Genomic DNA, 14,352 nt, shown 5'->3' on the forward strand with positions numbered 1-14,352 from the left:
TTCATCCTAGAGAGGGTTAAACCAGGCTGCTCCTTGGAGGCAAGGATTCTGGGGCTTCGTCTGACATATTTTGGACATGTTGTAAGGAGAGACAGATCTTTGGAGAGTGACATCATGCTGGGTAGAGGGGAGGGACAGCTCAGGAGGGGAAGATCCTCTATGAGGTGGATTGATTCAGTGACTGAGATAATCGGGATGGGTGTGTCAGAGGCAACGAGATTGGCACAGGATAGAGCGGGATTTAGGGCTGTTGTACATAGGGTCACTATGAGTCGCAAACTATTCGACAGCACATAACAACAAACAACAACATACGTATACGTGCATACATATATATACATGTATATATACACATATATACACATATATACATACACATATATATACACACATGCATATATACACACATACACATATACACACATACACACATATACACACATACACATACACACATATACACACATACACATACACACATATACACACATAAATATATACATGCACACACACATACACACACACACACACACACACACACACACACACACACACACCACCTCAGTGACATGCTGCCTCCTCCATTATTTCTTTTCCAGGAAACATGGTCTTTTCTAACAAGTACACCTTTTCTAATATATCTATCTTTGCTTTTCATTTGCATTTCTGCCTCCTCTCCTTTCTTCTGTCCTCCTATTCTAACAAAGTTTTTGCCTACACTCTTGGTGAACTCTCGGCCTAGCATTCCAACAAGGCCTTGGCCTACACTGGGATTATTCTGAGCAAGACCACCAACAGGCCTTCTAAGGATGCTTTCTAATGCTATACAGTACAACTGGCCCTTCTAAGGACCCCCACAGCTGTTCACTAAAGTTGGCTCTCTCAAACTCACCGATATTACTGTGAAGAGCATGGTCTCAGTAGCTTGGGTGCCATTCTTCCAGTCTCTCCTTCTGGGCCCAATTCTCCCACCTTGACTTCATGACAACAAGTGAGACAGAAAGGAAAAAAAGTGGCGGGAGGAAGAATTCTATAAGGTGCTGTGAGTGAAGAAAGAAGAAAGAGAAAGGGAAGATTGATTCATGGTATTTAGTTGGGGCATTCACGAGAGTATTGCTTTATGAATTTTAAACTTATAAATCAACTTGAATCTGACAGTCTGTCAAATCTTGGGTGTTGTGGCTTATCTTAAAGAAGATATATTTTACAATAACGTATGTTAAACTTTTACTGTTTATTTTCATAACAAGTGGTGTATTGGTAAATGTTTAACAACTGCTTCCTGGGGCAGGAACAAGAGTGTGAGCTGATTTGCAGCAGTTTCTGATTTCAGTTTTGAAAGTGCGTCCACTGCAGACACAATTAAACTTACCACATGGTGTCATGGAACACAGATTTTACTCTCAACCTGGTATGAACTAGATCCAGTGAAACATGGTGTTGCCCAATAACATGACCACGTTGTTGCTGTTATTAAGTGCCATCGAGACGTAGGCGACTCATAGCGACCCACAGAATGAAAGATCTGAATACTTGTATACTTTCGTCCTTTCTCCAGGTTCATAGGGTTTCTGGAGGCAAGCTATTTCTGAAGTGAATACCACTCCTGCTTCCAAGCTTGTTTTAATTGGGGAGCGCCACCAAACACTGTCCACCATGGGTAATCATTATCACACTAGACACATCAGTGTCGCAGTGTTCAGCATCACAGCAAACACGAGTTACCTCTACACAGCAAGTAGTCAGACCAGGGCTATCCGACCTAGATGAATGTTTAAACAAAAACAATTAAAAAACAGGCCTGAGGGCTGCAGATTAAAGTCACCATGTTGGGGGAAAAATAATAAACTTCAAAAAAACAAACAAAAAATCCTAAATAGTCTTTTTGATCCCATAGTTTTTATGACATGTATGTTGTTACTGCTAGGTGAGATCAAATCAACTGAGACTGATAGTTGACTCTGTAATTGACAGTGAAATCTGTCGATCTTCACCTTGCCCTAACCTGCTCCATTTTCCTGATCTGTGATATGCTTGAGCTATGTTTACAGTAACACTGACTGTAGCATTGCTTAAGGTATATTCATAATTAGCCCTAAGAGTTGAATTGTCAAGCAGATTTCCAGCAACCTAGTAGTGCCTGATGTCTAGTGGTTCACCTGAATATTGCTGTTGGTAGGTGCTGTCAAGTGGAACCCTGGCTCTTGACAACCATAAGGACTTTCTTTTAAAGATATTGATACTCACTGAAGTAGTAAAAAACAACAACAACCCAAAACACCAAAAAACCAAAACCCAAAAACTTCCTCAAGGTTGTGCTGATAGAGACGTTCTCTTAGGAGAAACAATATTTATCTTATTTCCTATGTCCTTTATACTCTCTCTATAGAATGATCTTATCTTTAAAAAATTTCCATGCCTCTCATTTTATCTGACAAGAGAGAGACAGACAATCTAGGAAATAATAAATGAGAAGGGATAGCTTTGGCCTTCCTATCGCCTTATTTCATAAATAAAATGAATCTTTCAGAATGTGCTTGATAAAAATGACAGAGTCAGACCTCAATATGTGGAATAAAGGCCCTGGTGAAAAGTCTTAACTTTGCTTATTTATTGCCAGTCTAAAGGCAGAAACATTGCCATTGAGTCAGTTCAGATTCAGGACGGCCCTCCATTGAGTTTCAGAGGATGTAAATCTTTACAGGACTAGACTGTTCATCGTTCTCCTACACAGTGCAGAGTGGATTGGAACTGACAATCTTTTTGTCAGCACTCCAACAGGTAATGCATTATGTTACCAAGATGCCTCACTTCTTTATGGCAAAAGACCCAAATAGACACACACATGCACATATAAATATAAATTTATAATCTATGACTTTATAAGTGGAGATAATAGAAGCTAGAAATAGTTCGATTGCTTTGTTCATCAGTGTATTCATTCACTCTCCTAACCATTCACTACTGTGCTGTTTGTGGAATAGCTGCCTAGTGCCACACATGGCGTTAAGCAAGGGAGTATGATCAAGTGGATTTTCTGGGACTCTTGTACTGTAGGACTTAAAAGATGTTTTAGTATATTTACACAATGGAATTCTATTTCGCACTGAAAAATAAGGAACTTATAAAATATTATACAAAATGGGTGACCCTGGAGGCCATTACACTGAGTGAGATATCTCTGCCAGAAAAGGAAAAATACTGCATCATGTCACTGTTATAAAACAGTACTGACATGGGGGCTGAGGGAAAACAAAAAAAAGAGGTGGTAAATAAGGCACACTGCATTGAAACAGAGAAGGGAAGCAACTGTTTAAAAGGAATATATGATTAGTTGTTATTTACATGACAGCAGTTCAGAATAAGAGGTGCATAGCAAAGTGAACTGGGAGGTGGGAGGGAGGAAATTGTATAACAGTGAAAGATTTTTTTAAGAGAAAAGTGAACATATTAGATTTCTATGTTCAGCTTTTTGAGGAAACATCAAACTGTATTCGAGAATAGTTGTATCATTTCACAGTCCCACCAGCAGTGTTTGGATCTAATATCTACATATCTTCTCCAACATTTATTGTTTACCGTCATGTTAAACTCTGCCATGCTACTGGAGTGAGATGATGCTTCATTGCAGTTTTTATTTGCATCTCTCTTACTGCCAATCGTTTTGAGCGTTTCTTCATGTGTCTGTCATTAGAATGTTTTCCTTTGTAAAAAAAAAAAAAACACCCAAAAAAACAAACAAAAAACAACCCCTGTATCTTTTGCCCATTTTGGAATTATGTTTTCAGTTTTTTCCTTGTGGAGACCCTACATAGTATTCTGTAAACTTTCTTTATGAGATCCTTGTCTGAAATGGCATTGCCAAATGGTCTGCATGTTTTCACTCTATTGGATAAAAGATTTTGAAGCAGACAGGGATTGAAAGGTCCCATTTGTCAATTTGCCTTCTTCTGGGTTTGCATTTCTGGCAATATTTTCAAGCCTGTTCTGTGACACCGATATGTCAAATGTGGGAATGGTTACCCATGGTGTACAGTGTTTGCTAGAGCTCCCTGATTAAAACAAGCTTGGAAGCAGGAGTGAAATCCATTTCCAAAATAGCTTGTCTCCGGAAACCCTATGAACCTGGAGAGAGGATGAAAGTTATACAAGTATTCAGGTCTTTTGTTTATAGGGTCTCTGTGAGTCACCTAAGACTTGACGGCACTTAACAACAACGAAATCTTTTCCATATTCTAGGCCTTCTAAGTTTTGTCCCATTTTGTCTTTTATGATCTTTACTGCTTTGAGCTTTGTCATTACGTCTCTGATCTACCTTGAGTTCATTTTTGTGTGTGGTGTGAGATGTAGATCCTGCTTTTGCTTTTTGCCGGTAGCAGCCCAGGTTTGCCAGCACCGTTTGTTGAAGAGGTTGTATGTTCCCCCTCTGACAGGCTTTGTTTCATTGTTGAACACCAGTTGACCATAGGTGGCTGGGTTAATTTCTTGAGTTCTTGATTCTGTTCCATTGGCCTGTGTATCTGTCTTTGCACCAGGACCATGCTGTTTTTATTATTATAGCTGTTTTGAGATCAGGGTATGCTATGCCTCTCATTTCGTTGTTCTTCAGAAGGGGTTTGCTTCTTCGGGATGTCTTTCATATCCAAATTAATTTTTAAATTGCCTTTTCTATCTCTTTGAGAACTTAGTTGGTATAAGTGTGGAATTGTATTAAACATGTAGATTGATCTTGGATTGCCATTTTCACTATGTTGAGTCTCAATCTGGTCTTTTGATGCATTAATTGGCCAGTAGATGGCAGTCGACCTTCACCATTCAGTGGGTCTCATTCATCTCACCTGTTGGACGCAGCTCTCTAACCATTTACCGAGTGCTATTCCATAAATACAGAGTAACACGTTTATTTGATTCAGCTTAAAACATTATGATGCAACACAATTTTCATGTCAGGGATTTTTAATGTACCAGAACATTTTGTGAACACAGCTTATAAATGCATGCATTGTCAGGACTTGGACTTGAATGACTTTTGATCTTTGGTTGTAAATAAGGAATTATTTAAGAAAAAAAGTCGATAGTGTAGAAAATCAGGTAAATGAAAAACAAAGGCCACTAACCTTGGATATAATTGTGCTTGGTAAGCAGGACTGTGATTGCAAGCCAGCTTTCCCCAACCACCCCTCTATGTCGACAGTTTTTTCCTCTTTCAGTCGCAAAAGCAATCTGCAGCTCGGCACCGTGGCTGGAATCCTTGCAGTTAAATCAAGCATTTATTGAGTTTCTATTCTGTGTCAAAATCTGCACAAGGTAATAAGGGAGCACATAGTTAATAAGACATAAAACCTTATCTTTCAAGCATAAATTTTTCCTGTGGAAAACTAACAATCGTGCAGACAATATGTTGTATTGGAAATTCCTAAAAAGTTGCTATAGAAGTGGAAGGGAAAAGCTGATTACACCACACTGTAAATGGAATATTTGTGATGAAAATGGGATTAAGATTGGCTCTGGGATTATAAACTTGATGGACAATTTGGAAAGGGCACTCCAAACATAGGAATCGGTTTGAATGAAAGCATATTTTTCACCCTTCTTGAAAGGAATAATTAAAAAAAAGGACGTGATGTGGTATGCGTGTGTGTGTGTGTGTGTGTGTGTGTGTATGAGTGTGTGTGTGTGTGTGTGTGTGTGTGTGTGTGTATGAGTGTGTGTTTATAGAAGGGGGATAGTCAGATGGCTCCCTAGAAGAGAGATCAGCATGCCTGGGTATCACAGTTTCATTTGAACATATTATTAACTAAGACAAGTCACTGGAGAAGCGTGTCATTTTTGTTAAAGGAAAGAAACAACAAAAAGAAAAGATTCTTAATGCGATAAATTGTCAGTGTGGCTGTAACAATGGGCTGAGACCCAGCAAAGACCATGAAGGACCAGGGGATGGTATATTCTGTTGTACACACACTCACTATGAGTTGCTGTTGTTGTTAGGTGCCGTCCAGTCAAATAGCACTCATTTTTGTTGTTGTTGTGTATTGCTGTGTTCTGCAAGTTGGAACCGGCCCACAGCTGACTCTCCAGCAAGTTTTCAGAGGAAGTAAATCATAACAGAAGATATTGTCTAGTTTTTACCACAGAACACTTGACAGTTTCAAACCATGTACCTTTGCATTGGCAGTAAAATTCGTTACCATTAAGCCACCAGAGCTGCCTACTAGGACTTACTGTTACTGTGCACCATTCAGTTGGCTCTGACCCATTGCTGATCCTCCAGCAGGTTTCCAAAGACAACTAATCACATTACCCATCTTTCTCCACAGAGCAGCTGGCGATTCAAACCACAGGCTTTCAGGTTCGAATCTTCTAACCACTGGGGCCTGAGAGCTCTCTGGTGGACCTATAGCTCACAGATTTGAACTATAGCTCGCAGATTTGAACTTTGCTCGTTACTATGTTACCTCATCATCCCTCAGATGTGTAAGCCCGGTAATACAGTCACTGTGCTGATCTATCTTGTTGAGGGTCTTCCTCTCCGGAACTGACCCTTGCCTGTACCTGGAAGAATTGCTGAATAAAAGCAGTTAACTGAAAGTTCCAAAGGGTAGCTCAAGAATATAAAGCTAAGTATTGTAACGAAATATGCAAATATCTGGAGTTAGAACGTAAAAAGATAAGAACACGGTCAGCATTTCTCAAGCTGGAAAAAGAATTAAAAACAACTTTAAGACTCAAGATGCAATATTGAAGGATTCTATGAGTAAAATCTTCAGTGAAGAAGGAAGCCTCAGACACAATGCATATGAACGTTGTAAGAAAAAAAAAACCAACACAACAACAGATGGAAGGAATACAAAGTCACTGTAACAAAAACGGTTGGTTGACACAGAATCATTTCAGAAGGAAGCATATGATCAAGAACCAATGGTAACGAAGGAAAAGTCCAAGTCACATGAAGGCATTTTAAAAAATAATAAGGCCCCAGGAATTGATGATATATTAATTGACATGTTTAAAAAGTGATTGCAAGCCTACATGTGGCTTCTAAGAAGACATCCTTATTTGTTCTCATTCCCCCCCAAAAGGTGATTCAATGGACTATGGAAAATGGAAAACAATATCATTACTATATTATTAATATCATGTGCAAGTAAAATGCTGCTGAAGTTTATTCAAAAACCACTGGTACGGTACATTGACAGGAAGTGTCAAAATCTAACTGGATTCAGAAGAGGCCAAGGCAGAGGAGATACTGCTGATGTCAGACAGATCTTGGCTGGAAGCACAGAAGAACAGAAAAAAAAATGTTTTATATACTGTGCAAAGACATTGGACTGTGTGGAACATAAGAAATTATGACTAATACTGAGAAATATGGGAATCCCAGAACCCTTAATTGTGTTTCTTCAATACCATCCGTAGACAAGGAAGCTTTGTAAGAGCAGAACAAGGGGATACTGTGTGGCTTAAAATCAGAAAATGTTGTCATCAGGGTTGTATCCTCCTTCTGCACCTATTAAATCCATTGTGCTGAGTATATAATTTTAGAAACTGAACTTCTTTATGAAGAAGAATGTGGCATCAGACTTGGAGGAAGACTCATTAACAACATGCATTATGCAGATAGCACAATCCTACTTTCAAAAAATCCTCACTGCTAGACAATACGCAGTCATGAATACTGTTGTTGTTATATGAATAGAGGAGAAAAGATTGAAGTCATCATTGATTCTATTTTACTTGGATCTAAAATCACACTCCTCATAACAGCAGCCAATTCATCCAAAGACACTTTATTGCTCTGTTAGGTCAAGTAACACTTATAATGACTGTATGAACAACACATCTGAACCTTGTTCATCCTGTTTATCCTCATAATTTCTGAAAATCTTGAGCCCATTGCTGCAGTCACTGTGTCAATCTACCTGGTTAAGAGTCCTCTTCTCCCTTCACCTTTCTAAGCATGATAACGCTTTCTAAGGAATAATTTCTCCTAACAATATGTCCCAGAACACTTGATCGTTCTAATGCGAAACCTATACTTGGACCAGGAGGCAGTCATCAGAACAGAGCAAAGGAACAATGCATGGCTCAAAATTGAGAAGGGCCTACGCCAGGGATGTGTACTATCTCCATACTTTTTCAACCTATATGCAGAACAGATTATCAAGGAGGCTGGGCTCTATGAAGAGAAATGTGGGGTCAAGATTGGTGGACGATTTATCAACAATCTGCGTTATGCAGATGACACAACCCTGCTTGCTGAAACTGAGGAGGACCTGAAGCGCTTGCTGCAGAGGGTCAAGGACTGCATCCTCCAATATGGATTGAGGCTCAATGTCAAGAAGACAAAGATTCGCACCACTGGACCAATTGGCACCATCAGGATGGATGGTGAAGAGATTGAGATTGTTCACAGCTTTAGTTTCCTTGACTCCACAGTCAACACTCTTGGCACCAGTAGCCAGGAAATGAAAAGGTGCATTGCCATGGGAAAGTCCACTGTTAGGGACCTCTCCAAAGTACTGAAGAGCAATGGTGTCTCTCTGGAGACTAAGGTGCATCTGATAGAGGCCATGGTCTTCGCAATCACTTGTTATGCATCAGAGTTGGACAATGACCAAGGAGGATAGAAGGAGAACTGATGCCTTTGAGCTGTGGTGCTGGAGAAGAGTATTGAGAATACCATGGACTGCTAGGAAAACAAACAGATTCATCCTGGAAAGGGTTAAACCGGGTGGCTCCTTGGAGGGAAGGATTCTGAGGCTCCGTCTAACATACTTTGGACATGTTGTGAGGAGAGACCGGTCCTTGGAGAGGGACATCATGCTTGGGAGGTTGGAGGGACAGTGCAGGAGGAGAAGGCCCTCTAGAAGGTGGATTGACTCAGTGACTGGGGTAATCGAGATGGGAGTGTCAGAGACAGTGTAATTGGCACAGGACAGAGCAGAGTTCAGGACTGTTGTACATATGGTCACTATGAGTCGCAAGCGACTTGATGGCACATAACAACAACAATATGTCCAAAGTATGTGAGATGAATCTGTCATCTTTGCTTCTAAGGAGCCTTCTGACTATACTTTCTCCAATACATACTTGTTTGTTCTTTGATAGTCCATGAGATACTCAGTGCTCTTTCCAACACTATAGCACAAAGGCATCAATTCTTCTGTCATCTTTTTTCATTGTCCAGCTTTCAGATGCATAACTAATGATTAACGATATACCAGGGAGTCAGGCTTACTGTATACTTTCTCCTCAGTAATTTGGAAAGGACAAGTTCTATTTGGAAGGTCTGCTTTCAAGCATCTCTCCAAAGTGTTAAGGAGCAATGACGTTAGTTTAAAATCTAAGGCATGTCTGATTCAAGTCATAGCCTTTTCAATTGCTTCCTATGTGTCTGAAATTCAAATCATTAATAAGAATGACAGAAACTCAATTGTTGCCTTTGAATTATGCTGTTGAAAAACAGTGCTGAATATCCCATAGCCTGACAGAAGAGCAAACAATGATGTCTTGGAGGAACTTCAACCAGGATGCTACTTAATACTATCGATGGTGGATCTTGGTTTCACATATTTTTGAGTATGTTCTTAGGACAGGCCAGTCCTAGGAAGAAGACATCATAGTGGGAAAGGTTGATGGTCAGGAAAATATAACAAGACCCTAAAAGAGATGGACACAATGAGGCGATAAAAATAGGCTGTATCATGTCAGAAACCATGAGAATATTGAGGGTCGAACAGGACAAGGTTCAGAAACATTGTTCAGAGGGTCACTAGGAGAAGCGGTTACTTGAATGGCACATAGCAACAGCTTACAAGGGTAACATTCAGACCTATTTTATGGAGTTGTTACTAGTTACAGTGGATCAACGACATCTGCTGTTGTTATGTGCTGTCGATTCGCCTGTGACTTATAGTGACCCTAGGTACAACAGCTCTAAACCCTGCTCTATCACTTGCCAGTCTTATTGTCTCTGATACACCTATACCCACTGCCCCAGTGACTGAATAATTTGATCTTATTGAGGGTCTTCCTTTCCTGTGCTGTCCCCCCACCCCCCCCAAGCATGGCGTCCCTCTCCAAGGACTTATGCCACCTTACAACATGTCCAAAGTATGTCAAATTAAAATTCAGAATCCTTGCCTCCAAGGAACATGCTGGTTTAACCCTTTCCAGGATGAACCTGTTTGTTTTCCTAGCAGTCCATGGTACATTCAATACTCTTCTCCAGCACCACAGCTCAAAGGCATCAATTCTCTTTCTATCCTCCCTAGTCATCGTCCAGCTCTCTGATGCATAACAAGTGATTGCAAAGACCATAGCCTATTGTAGTTGCCCCTTTTCTCCAGACTGACACTGTTGCTCTTCAGTACTTCGGAGGGGTCCCCAGCAACACACTTTCCCAATGCAATTTGTCCTTTAATTTCCTGGCTGCTGGTTCCAATGGTGTTGATTGTGGAGCCAAGCAAACTGAAGCTGTTAATAATCTCAATCTCTTCACCATCTATCATGGAGCTGCCAATTGGCCCAGTGGTGAGAATCTTTGTCTTCTTGATGTTAAGCTTCAATCCATATTGAAGGCTGTAGTGCTTGACCTTCTGCAGCAAGTGCATGAGGTCCTCCTCAGTTTTAGTAATCAGGGTTGTGTCATCTGCATAACACAGATTGTTGGTAAATCTTCCTCTAATCCTGATGCCACATTTCTCCTCATAGAGCCCAGCCTTCTGGATACTCTGTTCCGCGTATAGGTTGAAAAAATATGGAGACAGGTCACATCCCTCATATACGCCATTCCCAATTTTGAACCTTGCAATGTTTCCTCGTTGTGTTCTGACACCTAGCAAAAAAATAAACAAAAAGTGTATCTAAATTTGGTTTTCCCATACGTACAGGTTTGTAATTGTGACATACAACAGAAGCGTGTTTTAGCTGTTAAGTTGGCAAGTCCACATAACCCCAAAATAAATGTATCTATATTCTCTGTTCAAGTCATTTATTCTTGGAAATAATTACCTTTTCATACCTCATTAAAATATATGATTTGACAAATTTGTATTTTAAAAATCAGTGTTTAGAAATAAAGTAGTATAATAAAACCCCAAAATAATACCAAAAAACTAAATACAAATATTTCTTTAAAAAAATTACTGTCTAGAAAATAATTGGATATTGAAAAAATAACTTAATTCTAAATCCCGGATATTATTATTATTCTTAGTGTATTTTTTTGTTGTTGTTAAATAAAGTCTTCCTGATTAAATGAAGATTCCAATAATATTTTTCAAAACTGCTTAAAGTCAGGCTGGTATTATTGACAGATAAGGTTAGACCTAAGCACAATGATATTTCCATGCCTTGTTAAAACTATAAATGATCGATGAAAATGTGAACACTCAGTTCTAATTTGAAAGTTTAAAAAAAAGCAATCTTTTTAACATTTTTTCCATTGAAGGCTCAAAATTGGTCTTTTTATCTAATTGTTTTGATTTTTGATCCTACTTTAAAAAGTTGTTAGATTGGACTATTGCTTCTCTTTCTGAGACTCCACAGCTTTTCTGTAAGGTGTGTGCATATTATATACTCAGTGACTTTGAGTGAAATGTGTGTCCTACCTGGTACATGGCTAATCCTTTGCTATTACCACTCTCCTATCAGTTTCTCAGTTCTTTTTCTCCTGCACATGTAGAATCTCTGGGAATTTTGTGTTACCCTGTTGATGTGTACCATAGAGTCAGAAATGACCCATATCTGACTCTCTGGTTTTTCAGAGGCAGTTAATCGCATGGGAAGCGATTGCCTATCCTTCCAGGCAGCAGCTGATGGATTCAAACCATGTGCCTTCTGGATTGCAGTGCAGCTTCTTGCCACTCCCTGTTGATATCACCAACTATTAGAGGTGTCAGTTTTTTCCTATAGGATGTTTATCAGCAATGGTGAAGAGTCATAAATTCTTTCATTCTACTGTATATAAAGTCACCAAGCAACCTAATGATACAACAACAGCAAAGTGTTTACCAACAGCTCTTTTCTCTGTTCAGTAAATGCCAGTAACAACTCCTTCAGTTGTGGTAACTTCTTATGTTTCCTGATAGCTTCAAAGCTTCTAGGAGTTTGGTGCATACAGTTGAACCAGATTGAGGGTCCAATCATTTAAACAAAGGTTTCCCACTGTGATACATGCATAGGAAAAGCCTTTGTCCGATATACTCATAGATTATAGATTATAAAACTGCTTAATGCACTCTAGATGCTAACGGAAAGAGTGTAGGTTTATGGTCACCTTGAGGTGCCTCGGATAAAGGCCAGGGTGTCTAATTCTGGGGAAAAACAAACCTGTAAAACCAACAAAACAAAACAAAAAAGCCAACCCTGTTATTAGAAGTTCTGAAGGACACAGTTGTACTCTTGACACACATGGCTTTGCTATGACTCAGCACTGTGTCAGTGTCAACTGTCACTCGTGATGCAGCCAAGCTTCATGCTGTGGACAGCATGCTAATGGAGGCATGAAGCTCTGCTTTCCCCCCTTCGCTCAGTTGCAGGCGTTTCCTCTTGGTCTGTCCTCGATGCACTACTGATACAACTGTTTATATGGGAGCCTGTTTCTTCCAGGAAGTTCCTGGGGCACATACGCCTCTATATTGCCATAGGTCTCTAATCTGTTTTCCTCAGAGAATCTCTTTCAATCTGAGTTACAATTTTTCAGCTGCATAGCTGGCTTGAGTCTTGCTTAGCTGCATGAGTCCCCAAAGTCACCATAAGTCATTGCCTTAAACACAGGTCCACTTGATTGAGTCCCTGAAATTTTTTACAAGGTGAGAAATGTTTTAACTTTCTAGAAATCTACATCACAGGTCTCTTCATCCTTAAGAACTGACAAGAAAACCTGGGTGTAGATCTTGGAAGGAGATATTATTATTTGACTATGGTCATCAGGAGAGTCTTTAGGAGACAATGAGAATGAAATAACCTCAGTATTTGATTAAAACATCGACCAATGGCAACAAGGAAGAAATACGAGTCACCTTCTTCAGCGTCTCAGAGTGAACGGAAGGTCAGCTATGAATCAGCTCAGACTCTATGGAAATGAATAGGTATCTTAATTGTGCTGTTGATGAAGAATGTTGAGTATATTATAGACTGTCAAACAATGAATAAATCTTTCTGGGGGAAACACAATTAAAGTGCTTCTTAGAGGCAAACTTCACAGAAACTTTGGGCATGTTGTCAAGAAGCTTTAGTCCTTGGGAAAATATATCCTGCTGAGTAAAGCAGAGGCTCAGAGAAAGAAAGGAAAACTGTCAAGGAGATTGACACAGCGACTGTAACAATGGGCTGGAGCATGATGGAGATTGGGGAAAGGGTCTGGAATAGGGCAAGGTTTCAATTCATTGTTCAAAGGTCACTATGAGTCATGGTTGGTTTGACAGCACCCAACAGTAAACAGCATTTTTTAATTGGTCCTTCACTTTGAGCTTCTGTCTCGTTTTGATTTTGTCAGCAATTTCATGCATTAACGGAATATACATAACCGTGACTTATGTTTCTGGATGGATATGGTTGACTATAATGGCCTTTGACAATTATGTCAAGTTTCCAACTAGAAAAGCTCTCAGTGTTTGCAAGGATATGAGACTCTGACAAACCTCTTGCCACCATCCCTCTTCTTATTTTGACAGTTGATCATGCCTTAATAGACTTTTAGTTAAAAGTCTTCTGACCACAAACTCCTGATTGTCATTTTTTTTTAAATTCTAGGTCCTTCACCCCTGGCTAAGAACTGTTTTGGAACACAACTTATCTTCTTGTGTTCTTCCAAATTTTACTTAGTGTAGACAAGGGTAACATGTATCCCATCCTCAACATTAAACTCCAGAACAGACCTGTTTGTTCTCTTAGCAGTCTTTGGTTTAATATTCTTCTCTGAACCACAACTAAAGGCACTGTTTCTGAGTCTGTCATCCTTAGTCATTGTCCAACGATTAAAAACCTGTGTGAAATGTAGAAAAGTTAAGAGTAAATAGTCTTAAGCAATGACACTGGAGAATCACTGAATAGTTATGGTTAATGAAGAAGCAATTTTACAGGGATACTGACCATGAACAGATAGATCAGGGAGTGTAGAGTCAACATATGCAGCAGCAAATGAGTTTATAAAGAAAATGTGGCACTTACATATGTTGTTGTTGTTGTTATGTGCCGTTGAGTCGCCTGTGACTCATAGCGACCCTATGTACAACAGCCCTAAACTCCGCTCTGTGCTGTACCAATCGCACTGTCTCTGACACACCCATCCCAATTAACCCAGACACTGAATCAATCCACCTCATAGAGGGCCTTCCTCTCCTGCGC

The sequence above is a fragment of the Elephantulus edwardii genome, unplaced genomic scaffold (assembly GCF_000299155.1).
Source record: "Elephantulus edwardii isolate Elephantulus edwardi_28Jun2011 unplaced genomic scaffold, EleEdw1.0 scaffold00035, whole genome shotgun sequence".
Classification (NCBI taxonomy): domain Eukaryota; kingdom Metazoa; phylum Chordata; class Mammalia; order Macroscelidea; family Macroscelididae; genus Elephantulus; species Elephantulus edwardii.